At 39.5% G+C, this 23,895-nt stretch overlaps 1 pseudogene; it reads left to right on the forward strand.

Annotated features, from left to right (window-relative positions):
• The first annotated feature begins 20,265 nt into the window (after positions 1–20,265).
• LOC112935870 (olfactory receptor 4Q2-like) lies at positions 20,266–21,203 on the forward strand (annotated as a pseudogene).
• The last annotated feature ends 2,692 nt before the right edge of the window (positions 21,204–23,895 follow it).

Consider the following 23,895-nt stretch of genomic DNA (forward strand, 5'->3'; position numbering starts at 1 on the left):
CTTATATTCTCTTTCACTATTATTTATATTCCCCAAATGAATGAGAACATACACTGTTTGCCCTTCTCCGATTGACTTACTTCACTCAGCATAATACCCTCCAGTTCCATCCACGTTGAAGCAATTGGTGGGTATTTGTCGTTTCTAATTGCTGAGTAATATTCCATTGTATACATAAACCACATCTTCTTTATCCATTCATCTTTCGATGGACACCAAGGCTCCTTCCACAGTTTGGCTATTGTGGACATTGCTGCTAGAAACATCGGGGTGCAGGTGTCCCGGCATTTCATTGCATCTGAATCTTTGGGGTAAATCCCCAACAGTGCAATTGCTGGGTCTTAGGGCACGTCTATTTTAAACTCTTTGACAAACCTCCACACAGTTTTCCAGAGTGGCTGCACCAGTTCACATTCCCACCAAGAGTGTAAGAGGCTTCCCTTTTCTCCGCATCCTCTCCAACATTTGTTGTTTCCTGCCTGGTTAATTTTCCCCATTCTCACTGGTGTGAGGTGGTATCTCATTGTGGTTTTGATTTGTATTTCCCTGATGGCAAGTGATGCAGAGCATTTTCTCATGTGCATGTTGGCCATGTGTATGTCTTCCTCTGTGAGATTTCTCTTCATGTCTTTTGCCCATTTCATGATTGGAATGTTTGTTTCTTTGGTGTCGAGTTTAATAAGTTATTTATAGATCTTGGAAACTAGCCGTTTATCTGATACATCATTTGCAAATATCTTCTCCCATTCTGTAGGTTGCCTTTTAGTTTTGTTGACTGTATCCTTTGCTGTGCAAAAGCTTCTTATCTTGATGACGTCCCAATAGTTCATTTTTGCTTTTGTTTCTTTTGCCTTCGTGGATGTATCTTACAAGAAGTTACTGTGGCTGAGTTCAAAAAGGGTGTTGCCTGTGTTCTCTAGGATTTTGATGGACTCTTGCCTCACATTTAGATTTTTCATCCATTTTGAGTTTATATTTGTGTATGGTGAAAGACAGTGGTTTCGTTTCATTCTTATGCATGTGGATGTCCAATTTTCCCAGCCTCAAAATTTAATAATTTTTCCCAGTACCATCTATTGAAGAGACTGTCTTTCTTCCAGTGGATAGTCTTTCCTCCTTTATCTAATATTAGTTGACCGTAAAGTTGAGGGTCCACTTCTGGATTCTTTATTCTGTTCCTATGATCTATGTGTCTGTTTTTGTGCCAGAAGCACACTGTATTGAGGACCACAGCTTTGTAGTACAACCTGGATTCTGGCATTGTGATACCCCCAGCTATGGTTTTCTTTTTTAAAATTCCCCTGGCTATACGGGGTCTTTTCTGATTCCACACAAATCTTAAAATAATTTGTTCTAACTCTCTGAAGAAAGTCCATGGTATTTTGATAGGGATTGCATTAAACGTGTAAATTGCCTTGGGTATTATTGACATTTTCACAATATTAATTCTGCCAATCCATGACCATGGATTATTTTTCCATCTCTTTGAGTCTGCCTCAATTTCTCTCAGAAGTGTTCTCTAGTTTTTAGGGTATAGATCCTTTACCTCTTTGGTTAGGTTTATTCCTACGTATCTTATACTTTTGGGTGCAATTGGAAATGGGATTGACTCCTTAATTTCTCTTTATTCAGTCTCATCGTTAGTGTATAGAAATGCCATTGATTTCTGGGCATTGATTTTGTATCCAGCCATGGTGCCAAATTGCTTTTTGAGTTCTAGCAATCTTGGGGTGTTGGCCTTTGGGTTTAGTAGGTATGGTATCCTGTCATCTGCGAAGAGGGAGAGTTTGACTTCTTCTTTGCCAATTTGAATGCCTTTAAAGTCTTTTTGTTGTCTGATTGCTGAGGCGAGGACTTCCAGTACTATGTTGAGTAGCAGTGGTGAGAGTGGACATCCCTGTCTTGTTCCTGATCTTAGGGGAAAGGCTCCCAGTGCTTCCCCATTGAGAATGATATTTGCTGTGGGCTTTTCGTAGATGGCTTTTAAGATGTCGAGGAATGTTCCCTCTATCCCAACACTCTGAAGGGTTTTGATCAGGAATGGATGCTGTATTTTGTCAAATGCTTTCTCTGCACCTAATGAGAGTATCATATGGTTGTTGGTTTTTCTCTTGCTGATATGATGAATCACATTAATGGTTTTACGAGTGTTGAACCAGCCTTGTGACCCAGGGATAAATCTTACTTGGTCATGGTGAATAATTTTCTTAATGTGTTGTTGGATCCTATTGGCTAGTATCTTGTTGAGAATTTTTGCATCCATGTTCATCAGGGATATTGGTCTGTAATTCTCCTTTTTGGTGGGGTCTTTGTCTGGTTTCGGAATTAAGGTGATGCTGGCCTCATAGAACGAATTTGGGAGTACTCCATCTCTTTCTATCTTTCCAAACAGCTTTAGTAGAATAGGTATGATTTCTTCTTTAAACGTTTGATAGAATTCCCCTGGGAAGCCATCTGGCCCTGGACTCTTGTGTCTTGGGAGGTTTTTGATGACTGCTTCAATTTCCTCCCTGGTTATTGGCCTGTTCACGTTTTCTATTTCTTCCTGCTCCAGTTTTGGTAGTTTGTGGCTTTCCAGGAATGCATCCATTTCTTCTAGATTTCCTCATTTATTGGCATACAGCTGTTCATAATATGTTTTTAGAATCGTTTGTATTTCCTTGGTTTTGGTAGTGATCTCTCCTTTCTCATTCATGATTTTATTAGTTTGAGTCTTCTCTCTCTTCTTTTTAATAAGGTTGGCTAATGGTTTATCTATCTTATTAATTCTTTCAAAGAACCAAGTCCTGGTTCTGTTGATCTGTTCCACAGTTCTTTTGGTCTCGATATCATTGAGTTCTGCTCGAATTTTAATTAACTGTCTTCTTCTGCTGGGGGTAGGGTCTATTTGTTGCTTTTTCTCTAGTTCCTTTATGTGTAAGGTGAGCTTTTGAATTTGAGATCTTTCCAGTTTTTGAATGGATGCTTGTATTGCGATGTATTTCCCCCTCAGGACTGCTTTTGCTGCATCCCAAAGATTTTGAACGGTTGTATCTTCATTCTCATTAGTTTCCATGAATCTTTTTAATTCTTCCTTAATTTCCTGGTTGACCTTTTCATCTTTTAGTAGGATGGTCCTTAACCTCCACGTGTTTGTGGTCCTTCCATACTTCTTGTTGTGATTAAGTTCTAAGTTCAAGGCATTATGGTCTGAGAATATACAGGGGACTATCCCGATCTTTTGGTATCGGTTCAGACCCGATTTGTGACCCAGTATGTGGTCTATTCTGGAGAAGGTTCCATGTGCACTGAGAAGAATGTGTATTCAGTTGAGTTTGGATGTAAAGTTTTGTAGATATCTGAGATATCCATCTGGTCCAGTGTATCATTTACTGCTCTTGTTTCTTTGGAGATGTTGTGTTTAGAAGACCTATCGAGTGTAGAAAGTGCTAGATTGAAGTCACCAAGTATAAGTGTATTATCATCTAAGTATGTCTTAACTTTGGTTATTAATTGATTGAATGGTAAATGGTTCTCCAACCTTTTATTTTCAGGTTGTAGGTGTCCTTCTGTCTAAAATGAGTCTCTTGCAGGCAGCAAATAGATGGGTCCTGGTTTTTTTTCCAGTCTGACACCCTGTGCCTTTTGATGGGGTCATTAATCCCGTTCACGTTCAGAGCTACCATTGACAGATATGAGTTTAGTGTCATCATGATATCTATTCAGTCCTTGTTTTTGTGGATTGTTCCACTGAACTTCTTCTTAAATGGGAATTTTAAGAGTCCATCTTAAAATTTATTGCAGAGCTGGTTTGGAGTTCACATATTCTTTCACTTCCTGCCTGTGGTGGAAGCTCTTTATCTCTCCTTCCATTCTGAATGAGAGCCTTGCTGGATAATGTATTCTTGGCTGCATGTTCTTCTCATTTAGGACCCTGAATATATCCTGCCAGCCCTTTCTGGCCTGCCAGGTCTCTATGGAGAGGTCTGCTGTTACCCTAATACTCCTCCCCATAAAAGTTAGGGATTTCTTGTCTCTTGCTGCTTTAAGGATCTTCTCTTTATCTTTGGAATTTGAAAGCTTCACTATTAAGTGTCGAGGTGTTGAACGGGTTTATCGATTTTAGGGGGGGACTCTCTATTTCCTGGATCTGAATGCCTGTTTCCCTTCCCAGATTCAGAAAGATTTCAGCTAGGATTTATTCAAAAACATATTCTGTGGTTTATGTATACAATGGAATATTACTCAGCAATTAGAAACGACAAATACCCACCATTTGCTTCAACGTGGATGGAACTGGAGGGTATTATGCTGAGTGAAATAAGTCAATCAGAGAAGGACAAACAGTGTATGTTCTCATTCATTTGGGGAATATAAATAATAGTGAAAGGGAATATAAAGGAAGGGAAAGGAAATGTTGGGAAATATCAGGAAGGGAGACAGAACATAAAGACTCCTAACTCGGGGAAACGAACTAGGGGTGGTGGAAGGGGGGAGGAGGGCGGGTGTTGGAGGGGAATGGGTGATGGGCACTGAGGCGGACACTTGACGGGATGAGCACTGGGTTTTTTTCTGTATGTTGGTAAATTGAACACCAATAAAAATTAATTTAAAAAAAACATATTCTGGCCCTCTGGCCCTTTCGGCGCCCTCAGGAACCCCAATTAAATGTAGGTGTTTCTTCCTTAGGCTGTCATTTATTTCCCTTAATCTATCCTCATGGTCTTTTAATCGTTTGTCTCTTTTTTCCTCAGTTTCCCTCTTTGCCATCAACTTGTCTTCTATGTCACTCACTCATTCTTCCACCTCATTAACCCTCGTCGTTAGGACTTCTAGTTTGGATTGCATCTCATTCTATTGATTTTTAATTTCTGTCTGATTAGATCTAAATTCTGCAGTCATGAAGTCTCTTGAGTCAGACTTTTTTATGTTTTTTCTAGAGCCACCAGTAGCTTTATAATAGTGCTTCTGAATTGGCTTTCTGACATGGAATTGTAATCCACTTTTTGTAACTCTGTGAGAGAGAGGACTGTTTCTGATTCTTTCTTTTGAGGTGGGGTTTTCCTTCTAGTCATTTTGCTCAGTGCAGAGTGTCCAAAACAAGTATTGGGAAAAGGAGAAAAAGAGAGGAGAGAAAGAAGGAAAGAAAGTGAAAAGGAAAGGAAAAAAGGAAGAAGAAAAGAAAAAGAGAGAAGAAAAAGTGAAAGAAAAAAAAGGGAAAAATAGGGTGGGGTAAGCAAACAGAAGTCAAAAAGAAAAAAAAAAAAGAAAAAAAACACGGGGGTGTACCTTCTGATTCTGTCTACTTTAAGTCCCTTGATTTCTCCTGGAACTTGTCCGTCTAGCTGGTCTTCTGGGGGAGGGTTCTGTTGTGCTGATTTTCAGGTGTTAGCACTTGGGGAAGCTGCTCTGCCCCCTGCCTGGTGCAGGGCTCAGTGGGGGTTGTTTACCCCGTGAGGCCCCTGGAGGAACAACCCCAGTGCCTGCGGCAAGGTCTGGAGCCCTGGAGTCAGCTCCAGCAGTAATTATCAAGCTCTCGGTCTGCAGGGCCTGGAGGCTCCGGGGGCGGGGCCGCTGATCTGCTCAGCTTTTGGTAGGAGCCTCTTTCTTGTCCTGGGCCCTCCTGGCCTATGCTTGCCCCAGGGGGAGGCCGGATCCTGGGCTGTGTCTGGGCGGCTAGTGCTCCCGGGCCTGCGCTGTTGGATTCGCCCTCCCGGCCAGGCAGCCCCCTCCACCCGGCCGCCGCCCGAGCCCCGCCCCCGAGCTGCTCCCGGAGCCGCGCAGCCTCCTCTGCACGGAGCCTCTTCCTCTTCCCGAGCCCCTCCCAGCTGCTCCCGGGTAAATGCGTGCACGCACTGCAGCACTTTAAGGAGCTCAGTGCACTCTCCTGGGCGTGCAGGTCCTGTTAGTGTCCCAGGGAGCCTGAGGGCATCCCCGCCCTCCTGGGGTCTTGCTCTAACTCCCTGCGAGCCCCTTTCTGTCCGGGAAGATTGGTGAAGGTCCTGTTTCTCCTGGATGGTGCTTTCCTGTCCTGGGGGCACTCGCCCCGGCCTCAGCCCGGCTCCTCGTGGTGCCCCTCCCCTTGGCTGCCTTTTCTTTATTTTTTTTTCCCCGTCTTCCTACCTTGATAGAAGCACGAACTCTTCTCACTGTAGCATTCCACCTGTTCTCTCTTTAAATCTCAGGCCAAATTCGTAGATTTTCAGGGTGACTTGAAGGTTATCTAGGTAATTTGGTGGGGACAGGTGACTTGGGAACCCAGCTCTTCCGCCATCTTCCCAAAAAGGAAATTAAGAAATCAATTTCATTTGCAATTGCATCAAAAAATACTTATGTAAAAAAAAATACTTACGGATAAATCTAACCAAGGAGGTGAAAGACTTGTACAATGAAAACTGCACAAATGATTAACGAAATTATAGACACAAATAAATGTAAATACATCCTGCTTTCATGGATTGGAAGTAATGTTAAGATATATACACTATAACAGTGAACTACAGATTCAATGTAATATCTATGCTATGTGAATTTACCAAAGTTGCTACAACTAATCTAGAAAAAATTTAAAAGTATGGTTAAAGAAATTGAGATATTGGTTCTAAGCTGTAGGTGAAAACACATAGAACCTACAAAACACAAAGCATTATGGAACAACAGAGTAAAATTTACAGTATCAGATATTGAGATTTAATAGAAAGCCTAACGTGATTAGGACAGTACTTTTTTTTAACAATTGTCACTAAATGATATTTTATTGTCAGTCATTTTTTTATTAAATATAAATATTTATTAAGCAATAGTTGAGGTAAACCCATTTTAAGTGTTCAATTTGAAGAGTTTTTTTAATAAATTAATTTTTATTGGTGTTCAATTTACCAACATAGAATAACACCCAGTGCTCATCCCGTCAAGTGTCCCCCTCTGTGCCCGTCACCCACTCATCCCCCTGCCCCCGTCCTCCTCCCCTTCCACCACCCCTAGTTCATTTCCCAGAGTTAGGAGTCTTTATGTTCTGTCTCCCTTCCTGATATTTCCCACACATTTCTTCTCCCTTCCCTTATATTCCCTTTCACTATTATTTATATTCCCCAAATGAATGAGAACATACACTGTTTGTCCTTCTCCGATTGACTTACTTCACTCAGCATTAGGGCAGTACTTATCAACGTATCAGCAAAATAACCGAAATCTAATGCAGCAGATTGAAATGCAGGCCCAAACTTACACAGTCGTGATATCTACAGATAGTCTCCTTTGCAACCCAATGGGAAATTAATGGTCTTTTTAATACATTTTTAGGTCAATTGAGCATCCATAAAGAAAATAAAACTACCTCACATCACATACAAAATTTAATTTAAAATAGATACTATCAGAACATGAGAGACTCCTAACTCTGGGAAACGAACTAGGGGTGGTGGTGACTGGGTGACAGGCACTGAGGGGGGTACTTGATGGGATGAGCACTAGATGTTATTCTATATGTTGGCAAATTGAACACCAATAAAAAATAAATTTATTTAAAAAATAAAAAATAAATTAAAATAAAATAAATAAAATAAAATAAAATAGATACTATCCCCAAATGTGAAAGCCAAAATATTTAAGTATCTAGTTTACAGGAGAATATTCTCATGACTTATAGAGAGATGATTTATTAAAATAGAAATGTCTTTAACCATGTTAAAAAAAACGACATCATTGAAGAACTTCTGTTTTCTAAAATACACCAGTAAGAATGTGAAAAGGTAAGTCATCAGAAGGATTAGATCATTGCAAATATCTATTCAGCTAAAGATTTTATTCTACAATTTTTTGTATAATGTCAATAAAAATAATGCACATGATCCATCCAACAACTGAGGAAACAATTTGAATGGATGCTTCATGAAAAATATTTCCAAATAAAAGGCAGAAACAGAGCCATAAATACAGGGAGTAAACATAGCTGCCAGAGGGAGGAGAAGAATGGGGGAAATGGGCAAAATGGGTGAATGGGGAATGGGAGGCACAAGTTTCCACTTATGGAATGAGTAAGTCATTGGGATGGAAGGTACAGCATGGGGAATACAGTCAATGGTATTGTGATAGTGATGTATAGTGATGGTAGCTATGTCTTTGGTGAGCACAGCACAACATATAGACTGGCTGAACCACTACACCAAACACCTGTAACTAAGGTAACATTGAATGCCAATTACATTCAAATAAAAAAATTAAATAAAAATTTTGAGCAAAAAGGAAATTTCCACATGAAAATGTGTTCACCATCTTTACTTAACAGGAATATGCAAATCAAAGCACAATTATATAGTACCAACACCCAGTAGAATGTGTGTATATATATATATATATATATATATATTTTTTTTTTTTTTAAGAGACAGTACGTGAGGGAAAGAGGGAAAGGAAAAGAATCTTAAGCAGAACCACATGGGGCTCAATCTCAGGATCCTGAAATCGTGACCTGAGCCAAAACCAAGAGTTGGACACTTAGCTGACCGAGCCACTCAGGAGCTCCTAAAATACATCCATTTTTAAGGATGGATACTGAAAAGTGTTGAGGAGGATGTGGAGCCACAGAAATACTTACAATGCTAGGAGAGTGTAAATTAGGACAATCACATCTGAATCATGTCTGATGGTTTCTAATATTAAATCAATATCTACAGTAGGTTTAAAAAGTCCCACTTAATATAACATCCAATGGTAACAAGTGTTGCGTCCTTCAATAAACATCTATAGGAACGCTCATAACAGTTATAGTTATATCTTCCAAAAATGAGAAACCACCCAGAAGTCCAATAGTGCCCCGTGTAAATTATTGTATGATCATACAATGGAAGGAATCATACAACTCATTGGCAATAAAAATGTACAAATCCTGATAATCATAATAGTTTGGATGAATTTCACAAACAGTGTCAAGTAATCAAATACAGAGAGAGCATGTATCATATAATCTCATTTAGATGATGTATAAAATTAATCAAATGTGATAGAAGTCATAAAAAAAGTTAACTGTAGGGTGACTGACTGAGCAGTATGAGGATGCCTTTGAGGTAATATTATTCTATTCCTCCATTTGGTTGGAAGTTTACATAAGTAAAAATTCAATTAATTGCAAATTTACACTAAAATTAAATTCCATCATGCAATACCTTTGAAATCTAGAGAACTTTTGTATATTAATAATGAAAACATAAACAGTCAGTATGTAAAATGACAAATGAACAGGAAATCTTCAGAATATGTAACATGAAAAGCCTAAAAATGTTCATTCACAATGCTGATAAGGCAAATGCAAATTAAAATAACAGGGCATCATTTTTATCCATCACACCTGTAAAATTAAAATTAAATGACAGTAACAGCTGATATTATCCAGTGTTGAGGAATGTGAAATTAGTGCCATGTATATTATTCATGGGAGCATAACGTAGCATTGCTACTTTGGCAGAAAAAAATTCTGTCGATATTTGTCTCAGAAATTTCACATTCAGACCTTCTTATAAATAATAAATGTCTAAGGTACTATGAACAAAATTTAAAATTCAACATTGTTTTTATTGCAGCACTGTTTGTAAGAATAATAATCGATAATCTACAGGCTATCAAGAGTAGTTCATTATACCATAGTCATGTTTTTAAAATATCATATATCAGTTAAAGAGGAATTAGAGCTGCATATATCACATGGAAGCACATCCATGAATCTCTCCTCTCTCTTTGCCCCAAGACATACAGTGGAATAGAGTTGGCAGTGGAAGAAAGGAGAGATATTTTTTTTTACTTTACATATTCCTATCATTTGGAAAAGTTAAATCTAAAGTCAAAAATTCTGATTAGAAGGGAGAGGGGGCTCAGTCAGTTAAACGTCTGTGTTGAGCACAGGTCATGATCCCTGGGTCCTGAGATTAAGCCCCTATGTTGGCCCCCCCGCCCGCTCACAGGAAAGCCTACTTCTCCCTCTCCCTCTGCCTGCCATTCCCTCTGCTTATGGTCTGTATCAAATAAAGTCTTAAAATAAAATTCTGATTAAAGAAGGTGCTCCATGTGGAGAGCCATGAAAGCAAAGGTGTCCTGTTTTGGGGAAGGCACCTGCGCCGAACTTTGCTTATTGTTTCATTCTCTTTCCCATCAACTTTGAATACTTTGGTATTGGAAACACTCACTTCTCAATATAACCCAGATGACATTATTCCAACTATCACATTTTTTCTGTTTTATTCTTTTTCTTACCATTGGCTTTTACCCTCACACCCCACTATAAACCCCAAACACACATATTTCCATGTTACATAATTTCTGATAAAAGGTTGTGATTAAAGTTTTTAATGATTCCCTTTGTGATTTGACTGCAAGTATCTGGATCCCTAAATCCCTAGCCTTTGAAATTTCCTAACGATGGCCAGTGCAACTAGGGGGTTCCGTTTAATTTATTTATCTTCTGGTTCGATAGTGTCTAGATGTCTTTGTTTTGCTAGCATGCCAGACGTGTGACTCCAAGACCTAAGAATCTACACTTTACAGAAAGAAGTGTGTAATCTGACATAAGATCCAATATACTGAAAGCCTTTTTTTTCTCATATGCCTGTTATCTGTACCCACTTGTAAAATCAGCATTTCATAGTAATTATGTATTTTCAGTAATATATCACATTGCATATGTAACAGCATATCAATTATATAAATTAAGTAATGCATTTAGCAAAGGTTCTGAGAATATGTGACTAGCTAAATAATGTCTCCATTTTGGCGTTGGATAATCATTTTCTTCATTTTTTCATCTTTCTACATCTCAGCAATACACATTGATTATTTTTATAATCAGAAAAAAATTTAAGACATTAAAAATTAAATAGCAAAATACTTCTTGCAAACCAAATCCATCATTGAAAACTTGTTTTTCATAAATCTGAGTTTGATGTACATATAAACAACAACTATAACTCTCAAAAAAAGTAATGGGTTATAATTAAAGGTTAGTTAATTAATTAGCTGAAATTTAGTAACTGTAAATTAATAATAACTAAGCTACAAGAAAGAAAAAATTCCAAATATCAAATTTTTCATATAAAATTTAAATAGTCCTAGGACCTGTGGACATGCATAACCACACAAGTTCACAGAAAGTTCAAGAATTTATCATAAATATAAGAGTTCCCTGTAGCAAAATTGAAGCTATCAATAAATTAAAAGAAAGTCCCAATTGTCAAAGCCAACATTTATGAAGGCTGTTGCCTTGACCTTTAATCTAGTGACTTATGGTTTTACTTTCCTGTGTATATAGATTTTTATTATTTATTAGAGAGAGAGGGCACATGCAAACACACAAGTAGAGGGAGAGAGAGAAGAGCAGACTCCCCACTGAATGCAAGTCTGACAAGTGTCTGGATCTCAGGGCTGTGGACCATGACCTGAGTCGAAGGCAGACACTTAACCCTCTGAGCCACCCAGGCGCCCTATGTATATAGATTCAGTCATATTTTAAATGTACTTTGGTGTCTCTCCTTTCGTTATGTGATCGATCATTTTCTCAGATTAATGAATCTTTTTGCAAACATCATTTTAACAAAATAGTATTTGCACTTTGGGATTTTTCTTCATATTATTTATTGATATTTATAATTGTTAGAGAGCACATTTCTCCTGACATATGTAAATTTAATTGTTTTGTTTAAAATGAACTGTATGGGCAGCCCGGGTGGCTTAGTGGTTTAGCGCGGCCTTCAGCCTAGGGTGTGATCCTGGAGACCTGGGACCGAGTCCCACGTCAGACCCCCTGCATGGAGCCTGCTTCTCCCTCTGCCTGTGTCTGTGCCTTTCTCTCTCTCTCTCTCTCTCTCTCTCTCTCTCAAGTAAATAAAATCTTTAAAAAATAAAATTAACTTTATATAACTTATAATTAAAATTCTTTTTCAAAACTTTTATTGTTATTGAATTGCCTGAATAAAGATATTCAGTTTATAGAGAAGGCATGAATTAGAATGAGATAAGAAAATTCACCTGTATCTAAACTTTAAATTATTATGTCTCTTAATTGCTAAAAATATTTCTGTGTTGTAGAACTGTAGAATTTGAGTCAACAGCAACTAACGTGAGTCTCCACATTCCTCATAGGACTATAAACTATTTCTCATTCAGTAGCACCTACCAGCCATCATTCATATGAATGCATAAAAAATAAAAAAACACACACTCCCTGGAATGGTAATTATTTTATCTCAGTGAAATAATTTCTTTTTATTCAGTTTGATAGGATAAAAGAGGTGATAGGAGTTCACCTGAATGTTTAAATCACTGATTTATCATTCTATTTATGAGCCTAATATGTGCCCATATGTCCACAGCTAGTACTTAAAATGAGAAATGTGTTATGCACAATAATAAGCTGCACAGAAATGTATTATAAATGCACAGATATTCAGGAAACTCAGGTAGGCATCAATGAACTAACAATAAGCTTAAATGGAATGTGATCCTTCCTCCAGCCATGTACAGAGACGGAGCTCCACAAGAGTTATGGTGATAGAGAAGGTCACAGGGCTACTATAGCAGCCTAACCATTTACACAGGGCAATTTACCATCCCAATAAAACATCTCCAGATTCTAATGCTTGTTCCATGGAATCTTAAATTGTACCTTCAAAGCTTTTTCCTAAGTGTTTTTATTTAAAAAAAATAGTACCTCATGGATATGTAACTTAAGTCTTAGAGACTAAATGTAAAAATGAAAAGAATACTGATTGATGAAAGACAGAAATGCATCAATTCAAAAATAGAGACCCTGGACCAGGTAACTTTATATTCCAAAATATCTTGGTTACTTCATTAGAGTCTTAACGCTGTAACTTATTGAAAATATATATTCAATATCAGCTAAGGACAAAATAATTTCTTCTAGAAAATCAATAGGGATATATCCTAGAGAGAAATATTTCCTTTGAAATGGGAAGATTCTTGTGTTTTCTGTGAAATATTCACTTTCTTTTTAAAATATTTTTATTGGAATTCGATTTGCCAACATATGTTAAAACACCAAGTGCTCATCCCATCAAAGGCCCCCCTCAGTGCCCAACATTCAGTCATCCCAAACCCCCACGCACCTCCCTTTCCACTAACCCCTGTTTGTTTCCCAGAGTTAGGAGTATCTCATATTCTGTCACCCTCACTGATAATTCCCACACATTTTCTCTCCTTTCCCCTTTAATTCCTTTCACTATTTTTTGCATTCTCCAAATAAGTTAAACCGTATAATGATTGTCCTTCTCCGATTGACATACTTCACTCAGTATAATACCCTCCAGTTCCATTGATGTTGAAGCAAATGGTGGGTATTTGTCGTTACTAATGTCTGAGTAATATTCCATTGTATACATAGACCACATCTTCTTTATCCATTCATCTTTCGATAGATAGCGAGGCTCCTTCCACAGGTTGGCTATTGGGGACATTGCTGCTGTAAACATTGGGGTAGAGGGGTCCTTTCACTGCATCTGTACCTTTGGGGGTAAATCCCCAGCAGTGCAATTGCTGGGTGTAGGGCAGTTCTATTTTTTAACTCTCTGAGAAACGTTCACACATTTTTCAGGGTGGCTGCACCAGTTCACATTGCCACCCACAGTACAAGAGAATTCCCTTGTCTCCACATCCTTTCCAACATTTGTTGTTTCCTGTCTTGTTAATTTTCCCCATTCTCACTCATGTGAGGTGGTGTCTCATTGTGTTTTTTTGTTCTTTTAATTTTTTATAAATTTATTTTTTATTGGTGTTCAATTTGCTAGTTTCCAAGATCTATAAAGAACTTATTAAACTCAACAGCAAAGAAACAAACAATCCAACCATGAAATGGGCAAAAGACATGAACAGAAATCTCACAGAAAAGACATAGACATGGCCAACAAGAACATGAGAAAATGTTCCGCATCACTTGCCATCAGGGAAATACAAATCAAAACCACAATGACTTATTTCACTTAGCATAATACTCTCCAGTTCCATCCACGTGGAAGCAAATAGTGGGTTTTTGTCATTTGTAATGGCTGAGCAATATTCCATTGTATACATAAGCCACATCTTCTTTATCTTTTTTTTTATATTTTAAATGTTAAACGCTTTGATAGACTTTTTCTTAAAATGCCATTGGTTGATTTATTGTATCTTTTGAAACAAAAAGAAAAAGACCCTAAATTGTTTGTGAGAGTTATGAATAGCCACAGAGAGCCACGAGTATAATAATACAACTTTTGTCTGATAAGTAGTTTCTCAATTGGGTGAATTTAATCTCTTTTCTCAGATTTAGGAATAATCCATTGCTTTCCACTCCCACTGAGGTCTAGCTTCTGTGCATGGTACCTCCAGAATTACAAAATTTATGCCAACAAGGCAGCTGGCAGGAGGACTATGAGTGCTATTTACTGTGTCATGTCCACGTGCATGGACTTGGTTGCCAAATTCTATTACAAGTGAACACGTAGGAAAGTTTGTGAAACTGGGAGGAGTTTCTACCCAAGACGATTGTATGCAAATTCAAGATCTGATGCTTTCTTTCATATTGACAAAAAGAAATCACACCCTCATTAAGACACATGTAGTTCTAGTATTAGTTGAATTCCTATTGCTGTTATAAGCATACAAAAGCTAATCCTTCTAAAGAAGACTTAGAGAAAACTACAATTAAAAAATCTATAAAATAAATGCTTACAAACATACTTGATGACTGATTAAAAAAAAAAAAAAAAAGAATCCAGTTGGAGCACCTGGGTGACTCAGTGGTTGAACGTCTGCCTTTTTTTTTTAATAAGTTAATTTTTATTGGTGTTCAATTTACCAACATACAGGATAACACCCAGTGCTCATCCCGTCAAGTGCCCCCCTCAATGCCCGTCACCCATTCACCCCCAACCCCCGCCCTCCTCCCCTTCCACCACCCCTAGTTCGTTTCCCAGAGTTAGGAATCTTTATGTTCTGTCTCCCTTCCGGATATTTCCCACACATTTCTTCTCCCTTCTTTTCTATTCCCTTTCACTATTATTTATATTCCCCAAATGAATGAGGAGTCCCAGGGAGCCCGAGGGCATCCCCGCCCTCCTGGGTCCTGCTCTAACTCCCTGCGGGCCCCTTTCCACCCGGGAAGGTTGGTGACGCTCCTGCTTCTCCGGGTCGGGGCTCTCCTGTCCTGGGGACACTCGCCCGGGCCTCAGCCCGGCTCTTCGCGGGCTCCCCCTTGGAGGCCTTTTGTTTCTTTATTTCTTTTTCCCCGTCTTCCTACCTTGATAGAAGCGCGAACTCTTCTCACTGTAGCATTCCAGCTGGTCTCTCTTTAAATCTCAGGCCGAATTCGTAGATTTTCAGGATGACTTGAAGGTTATCTAGGTAATTTGGTGGGGACAGGTGATTTGGGGACCCTACTCTTCCACCATCTTGCCCCTCCTCCCCATCCCCTTATCCATTCGTCTTTCGATGGACACCAAGGCTCCTTCCACAGTGTGGCTATTGTGGACATTGCTGCTAGAAACATCGGGGTGCAGGTGTCCCAGCGTTTCATTGCATCTGTATCTTTGGGGTAAATCCCCAATAGTACAATTGCTGGGTCGTAGGGCAGGTCTATTTTTAACTCTTTGAGGAACCTCCACACAGTTTTCCAGAGTGGCTGCACCAGTTCACATTCGCACCAACAGTGTAAGAGGGTTTCCTTTTCTCTGCATCCTCTCCAACGTTTGTGCATTCCTGCCTTGTTAATTTCCCCCATTCTCATAAAGAAGATGTGGTTTATGTATAAAATGGAATATTACTCAGCCATTAGAAACGACAAATACCCACCATTTGCTTCAACGTGGATGGAACTGGAGGGTATTATGCTGAGTGAAGTAAGTCAATCAGAGAAGGACAAACAGTGTATGTTCTCATTCATTTGGGGAATATAAATAATAGTGAAAGGGAATATAAGGGAAGGGAGAAGATATCTGTGGGAAATATCAGGAAGGGAGACAGAACATAAAGACTCCTAACTCTGGGAAATGAACTAGGGGTGGTGGAAGGGGAGGAGGGTGGGGGGGTGTGAATGGGTGACAGGCACTGAGGGGGGCACTTGACGGGATGAGCACTGGGTGTTATTCTGTATGTTGGTTAATTGAACAGCAATACAAAATAAATTTATTTTAAAAAATTCCCCCATTCTCACTGGTGTGAGGATTGTGGTTTTGATTTGTATTTCCCTGATGGCAAGTGATGCAGAGCATTTTCTCATGTATGTTTTGGCCATGTCTATGTCTTCCTCTGTGAGATTTCTGTTCATGTCTTTTGCCCATTTCATGATTGGATTGTTTGTTTCTTTGGTGTTGAGTTTAATAAGTTCTTTATAGATCTTGGAAACTAGCCCTTTATCTGATACATCATTTGCAGTTATCCTCTCCCATTCTGTAGGTTGTCTTTAGATTGGTTGACTGTATCCTTTGCTGTGCAAAAGCTTCTTATCTTGATGAAGTCCCAATAGTTCATTTTTGCTTTTGTTTCTCTTGCCTTCATGAATGTATCTTGCAAGAAGTTACTGTGGCCAAGTTCAAAAAGGGTGTTGCCTGTGTTCTCCTCTAGGATTTTGATGGAATCTTGTCTCATATTTAGATCTTTCATCCATTTTGATTTTATCTTTGTGTATGGTGAAAGAGAGTGGTCTAGGTTCATTCTTCTGCATGTGGATGTCTAATTTCCCAGCAACATTTATTGAGAGACTGTCTTTTTTCCAGTGGATGGTCTTTCCTGCTTTGTTGAATATTAGTTGACCATAAAGTTCAGGGTCCACTTCTGGATTCTCTCTTCTGTTCCATTGATCTATGTGTCTGTTTTTGTGCCAGCATCCCACTGTCTTAATGACCACAGCATTGTTCTACAACCTGAAATCTGGCATTTTGATGCCCCCTGCTATGGTTTTCTTTTTTAAAATTCCCCTGGCTATTTGGGGTCTTTTCTGATTCCACACAAATCTTAAAATAATTTCTTCCAACTTTCTGAAGAAAGTCCATGGTATTTTGATAGGGATTGCATTGAACGTGTAAATTGCCCTGGGTAACGTTGACATTTTCACAATATGAATTCTTCCAATGCATGGGCATGGAATATTTTTCCATCTCTTTGTATCTTCCTCAATTTCTTTCAGAAGTGTTCTGTAGTTTTTTGTCATTTCTATACACTAACAATGAGACTGAAGAAAGAGAAATTAAGGAGTCAATCCCATTTACAATTGCACCCAAAAGCATAAGATACCTGGTAAATGGTTCTACAACCTTTCATTTTCAGGCTGTAGGTGTCCTTTGGTCTCAAATGAGTCTCTTTTAGACAACAAATAGTTGGTTCTTGCTTTTTTATCCAGTGTGCAACCCTGTCTCTTTTGAATGGATCATTTAGCCCATTCATGTTCAGAGTTACTATTGAAAGATATGAATTTAGTGTGATCTTAATCCTATTCAGTCCCTGTTTTTGTGGATTATTTCTTCGGGCTTCTTTCTTTTACAAAGTCGCCCTTAATATTTCTTGCAGAGCTGCCTTGGTGTTCACATATTCTTTAAGTTTCTGCCTTTCTTGGAAGCCCTTTCTCTCTCTTTCTATTCTGAATGAGAGCCTTGTTGGAAAAAAAAAAGCATTCTTGGCTGCATGTTCTTCTCTTTTTGGCCCCTGAATATATCGTGCCAGCCCTTTCTGGTCTGCCAGGTCTCTATTCAAATGCACTTTCTGGTCCTCTGTCCCTTTTGGTGCACCCTGTAACCTGAATTATAGGTAAATTTTTCCTTCTGAGGCTATCATTTATTTCCCTTAACCTTTCCTCATGGTCTTTTAATTGTTTTCCCCTTTTTTCTTCAGCTGCCTTCCTTGCCATCAATTCTCTCCTATGTCACTCAGTCTTTCTTATATCTCATTAACCCTCATCATTAGGACCTCCAGTTTGGATTGCATCTCATTTAATTGATTTTAATTTCAGCCAGATTTGATCTAAATTCTGCAGTCATCAAGTCTTTGCATCCTTTATGTTTTTTTTTCCAGTGCCACCAGTAGCTTTATAATTGTGCTTCTGAATTGGGTTTCTGACATCAAATTGTAATCCAAATTCTGTAACTCTGTGGCAGAGAGTACTGTTTCATACATATTCATTTGTGGTGAATTATTCCTTCTAGTCACTTTGCTCAGTGCATAGTGGCTATATGAGTGGCCTGAGTCCAGAATATCAACCCATGACCTAAGTAAATTTCTATTCAGATGCTTCTGATGATGTCAGTGACCAGAAATTTAAAACAAAGATTGGAAAAAAGTAAAACAGAAGGACCACTAATGTGAAAAACTAATTTTAAAACAAAGTAGTTAAAAAAATGAAAGGCCAAGAATCTGATACTAGAGGAGAAAAAAGAAAATAGAAGAAAGCAAGTATAAAGAGGATAAATTTTTAAAAAGGAGGAGAACAAAACGAGTTGGGGGGACTGGGAGATGGTGGTCATGATGAAGTTGTAGTGGAGGGAGATTGTAGTCTACCTGAGGGGTCCTAGAGAGTGATCCTCTTGGTTCTGAGTATAAGTTCTGTATGTTAGAAGATGCTCAGTCCCAAATTTATATAAACCAGAAATACCGGTAGAAGGTCCCACCATTGACTAACAAAACATAAATGATATAAAACAAGGGGGCAGTATGGGAATTAAGAGAGAATATAATCTCACAGACTGAACCATGCCACTTTGTTCTGGGTGCATTATGGTCATGTTTTAGAATGTATTATGTTCCACCATTGTAGAAGACCATGAGGCAGAGAAAACAAAAAATACAAAACAAAAAAACAAAAAAAAACATATCTTGTATATCTCCCAAAATTAAGTTGAGTATGTTGAAGGGAATCCGGAAGTGGAAAATATATCTAAGACCTGTAACTGTAGAAATATAGAAGTCAAAAAGGAAGAAAATTAAAAATGAAGAGGTGGTAAAATATTGTAGTTAAGATGGGAAAGAAGAAAAAATTGGAAATTTATAGTCTTATACAAAAACCAGTTGTATTGGAAAAAGAGAAAAAAATAGAAGGAGGGATACCCTCTAGTGCTATATACTGTAAACACCTTGATTTTCCCTGGAACCTTCCAGCACTGCTTAGTCAAGAACTTGCTCTTCCCCTGTCCTTCCAGATGGTTTTCTGGGGGAGGGACCTGCTGTGCTGATTCCCAGGTCTGCATAACTGGGGGAGATGTCCCACCCTCTGCCAGGTGCTGGGCTCAGTAGGAGCTGTTTACCTTGTGAGTCCTCTGTTCCCTGGTGGCCCTGCCCCTCCCAGCTACAGGGTGAAACAAGGAAGAACAATAACAAATGGTAGCATCCAGTTTTCCATCCCTGGATTCAGCTCCCACAGTAACTACCCACAGAGTCCCAGTCCACACTGTCCTAGATGCTCCCAGGTGGTGGAGGTGCACTGATGCTTAGAGACACCCAGCAACTGTAGAGTCCTCTCTGTCCTATGCCCTTCTCGCTTCCCCCTGGGGGCTCCCAGCAGCAGGAGAGTCCGTGCTGTCCTGTGCCCTTCTGGTCTTCATCTGTCCCAGGAGGAATGCAAGATCATGGGCTGTGTCCACTGGTATACCCTGGGATCTGGGGCCTGTGCTTCTGGATTTGCACTCCCAGGGCTCCCACACACACACGTGGCTCCCCAAGGCAGCAGGGCACAGACCCCTCTGTCCGGAGCCGCCCCTCTAACCGACTGGCTTCTCCCAGGTGCCCTTCCCTGTGCATGCTGCACCTTTTTACCGAGGTCGGCCCACATTACGTGGTGCCCTTTACCCTGGGGCACACTTCCTCTGTTAATGACTCCGGGAAACTGGACTTCACTGTCCCTTCTGCGATTCTGCCCAAATTCTCTGCTAAGCACTTTTCTGTCCAGGAAGAATCTGGTGTGAATTTTTTAAATTTCCCACTTCTCTGGGGCTGGGCCTTCCTGTCCTGGAGGCTCTAGGTGTGCAGCCTTACCGTGGATCCTCGCAGGGCCACTCCCCCACTTGATTCATTTTTATTTTATTTTTTCCGCCTTCCTACCTTGTTAGAAGTGAAACCCTTCTCTCTGTAGTGTCTGGCTGTTCTCTCTTTAAATATCAGGTCAGATTAATAGGTGTTCAGGACAGTTTGATAGTTATCTAGGTAAGTTGGTGGGGCCAGGTAAGGTGAGGACCCCTACTCTTCCACCATCTTCTATCTCATTCACTTTCAATGTTACTAATGCCCCTTGTTTAATTTCTTTAATCAAGAAGCCAGGTCAAATGGATGAAAACCAAAGAAGATGGTGAGACTCTTTGTCCTTCCGGTTTCTCACAGACACCACCTATCGAGGCAGGGTTATTTATACTATTTATTTTCTTCTCTGTGCCCACTTGGGTAGGCAATGTCCTCATCTTGGTCACAGTAGCCTCTGATAACTATCTGAATTCATCACCCATGTATTTCCTTATTGGCAACCCCTCTTTCCTGGACTTACGTTATTCAACTATCCCTAAGCTTCTGGCTGATTTTCTTGATAATGAGAGGGTCATTTGCTATGGCCAATGCATTGTGCAGCTCTTCTTTCTGCATTTTGTAGGAGCAGTTGAGATGTTCCTGCTTATAGTGATGGCCTATGATCTTTATGTTGCAATTTGTTGCCCTCTGCACTATACCACTATTATGAGTGAAGGATTACGCTGTATGTTGGTAGCTGCCTCCTGGATGGGAGTGTTTGTGTAATCTACTGTCCAGAGGATCCTTACTATACGTTTGCCTTTTTTGTGGACAAAACCAGGTGGACAACTTCTTTTGTGATGTTCCCCCATCATCAAACTTGCCTGTGTGGACACATTATTATTGAATTACTAATGGCATCTAACAGTGGGTTAATCTCTACCAGTTCCTTTATTATACTGTTTTCTTCCTATTCCACTAACCTGGCCAAGATTCACTCCAAGGAGGGAAGGCGAAAGGCACTCTCCTCCTGTGGCTCCCACCTCATGGTACTAACACTCTTCTTTGGACCCAGTATTTTCTTCTATGTTCGTCCCTTGTCCACATTTTCTGTGGACAAGATGGTGTCTGTACTCTACAATGTTATTACACTCATGCTGAATCCCCTCATCTACACACTTCGGAACAAAGAGGTCAAGTCAGCCATGCAGAAAATGTGGGACACGAGAGGACTTGCTTGGAAAAAAACAGGAGACATGAACAGTTGAAGTGAGTTTTTGAGAGCAGACGATCTGAGGTTAAAATAATTACTATTTCACGAATGAGTTAGGAGATGATAGCCTAATTGTTTGGTTTTCAATCCAATCATTAAATGGGCAAAAGAGTGAGACAAGATTCCATCGAAATGAGACAAGATTCCATCAAAGTGAGACGAGATTCCATCAAAATCCTAGAGAACACAGGCAACACCCTTTTTGAACTTGGCCACAGTAACTTCTTGCAAGATACATCCACAAAGGCAAAAGAAACAAAAGCAAAAATGAACTATTGGGACTTCATCAAGATAAGAAGCTTTTGCACACCAAAGGATACAGTCAACAAAACTAAAAGACAACCTACAGAATGGGAGAAGATATTTGCAAATGATATATCAGATAAAGGGCTAGTTTCCAAAATCCAAAAAGAACTTATTAAACTCAACACCAAAGAAATAAACAATCCAATCATGAAATGGGCAAAAGACATGAACAGAAATCTCACAGAGGAAGACATTGACATGGCCAACAAGCACATGAGAAAATGCTCTGCATCGCTTGCCATCAGGGAAATACAAATCAAAACCACAATGAGATACCACCTCACACCAGTGAGAATGGGGAAAAATAACAATGCAGGAAACAACAAATGTTGGAGAGGATGCGGAGAAATGGGAAGCCTCTTACACTCTTGGTGGGAATGTGAACTGGTGCAGCCACTCTGGAAAAATGTGTGGAGGTTCCTCAAAGAGTTAAAAATAGACCTACCCTACGACCCAGCAATTGCACTGTTGGGGATTTACCCCAAAGATACAGATGCAATGAAACCCCAGGACACCTGCACCCTGATGTTTCTAGCAGCAATGTCCACAATAGCCAAACTGTGGAAGGAGCCTCGGTGTCCATCGAAAGATGAATGGATAAAGAAGATGCGGTTTATGTATACAATGGAATATTACTCAGCAATTAGAAATGACAAATACCCACCATTTGCTTCAACGTGGATGGAACTGGAGGGTATTATGCTGAGTGCAGTAACTCAATCGGAGAAAGACAAACAGTGTATGTCTTCATTCATTTGGGGAATATAAATAATATTGAAAGGGAATATAAAGGGAGAAGAAATGTGTGGGAAATATCAGGAAGGGAGACAGAACATAAAGACTCCTAACTCTGGGAAATGAACTAGGGGTGGTGGAAGGGGAGGAGGGCGGGGGGTGGGGGTGAATGGGTGACGGGCACTGAGGGGGACACTTGACGGGATGAGCACTGGGTGTTATTCTGTATGTTGGTAAATTGAACACCAATAAAAATTAATTTATTAAAAAAATAAAATAAAATAAAATAAATGGGCAAAAGACACGAAGAGAAATCTCACAGAGGAAGACATAGACATGGCCAACAAGCACATGAGAAAATGCTCTGCATCTCTTGCCATCAGGGAAATACAAATCAAAACCACAATGAGATACCACCTCACACCAGTGAGAATGGGGAAAATTAACAAGGCAGGAAACAACAAATGTTGGAGAGGATGCGGAGAAAAGGGAAGCCTCTTACATTCTTGGTGGGAATGTGAACTGGTGCAGCCACTCTGGAAAAATGTGTGGAGGTTCCTCAAAGAGTTAAAAATAGACCTGCCTTACGACCCAGCAGTTGCACTGTTGGGGATTTACCCCAAAGATTCAGATGCAATGAAATGCCGGGACACCTGCACCCCGATATTTCTAGCCGCAATGTCCACAATAGCCAAACTGTGGAAGGAGCCTCGGTGTCCATCGAAAGATGAATGGATAAAGAAGATGTGGTTTATGTATACAATGGAATATTACTCAGCCATCAGAAATGACAAATACCCACCATTTGCTTCAACGTGGATGGAATTGGAGGGTATTATGCTGAGTGAAATGAGTGAATCGGAGAAGGACAAATACTATATGTTCTCATTCATTTAGGGAATATAAATAATAGTGAAAGGGAATAGAAGGGAAGGGAGAAGAAATGGGTAGGAAATATCAGAAAGGGAGACAGAACATAAAGACTCCTAACTCTGGGAAACGAACTAGGGGTGGTAGAAGGGGAGGAGGGCGGGGGATGAGGGTGAATGGGTGATGGGCACTGAGGGGGGCACTTGACAGGATGAGCACTGGGTGTTATTCTGTATGTTGGCAAATTGAACACCAATAAAAAATAAATTTATATATAAAAAATATATAATATATATATAATATAAAAAAACAGGCTCTTAAATGCAAAAAAACAAATAGGTTGGTTGCCACAGGGAAGATGGGTGGGGGATGAGTGATATCGACAAAGGGGATTAAGAGTACACTTATGTCATAATGAGCACTGCCTAATGCACAGAATTGTAGAATTACATTTTAAACTTGAAACTAACATAACACTGTATGTTAATGATACTTCAATAATAAAAAAATCTAACCTATGTTGACAGTACTTTTCAGTTCATAATGAAATCACTAACGATCCCTAAAATTCCATTCTCTTAACTCAACAAATATTTATGTATGTATGTATCTATGTATGTATGTATTTGTTATTGGATTTTGATTTGCCACCATACAGCATAACACCCAGTGCTCATCCCGTCAAGTGCCCCCCTCAGTGCCCATCACCCAGTCACCCCATCCCCCCGCCCACCTTACTTTCCACCACCCTTCGTTCCTTTTTCAGAGTTAGGAGT

Source organism: Vulpes vulpes, chromosome 16 (genome assembly GCF_048418805.1).
Source record: "Vulpes vulpes isolate BD-2025 chromosome 16, VulVul3, whole genome shotgun sequence".
In the NCBI taxonomy this organism is placed as follows: domain Eukaryota; kingdom Metazoa; phylum Chordata; class Mammalia; order Carnivora; family Canidae; genus Vulpes; species Vulpes vulpes.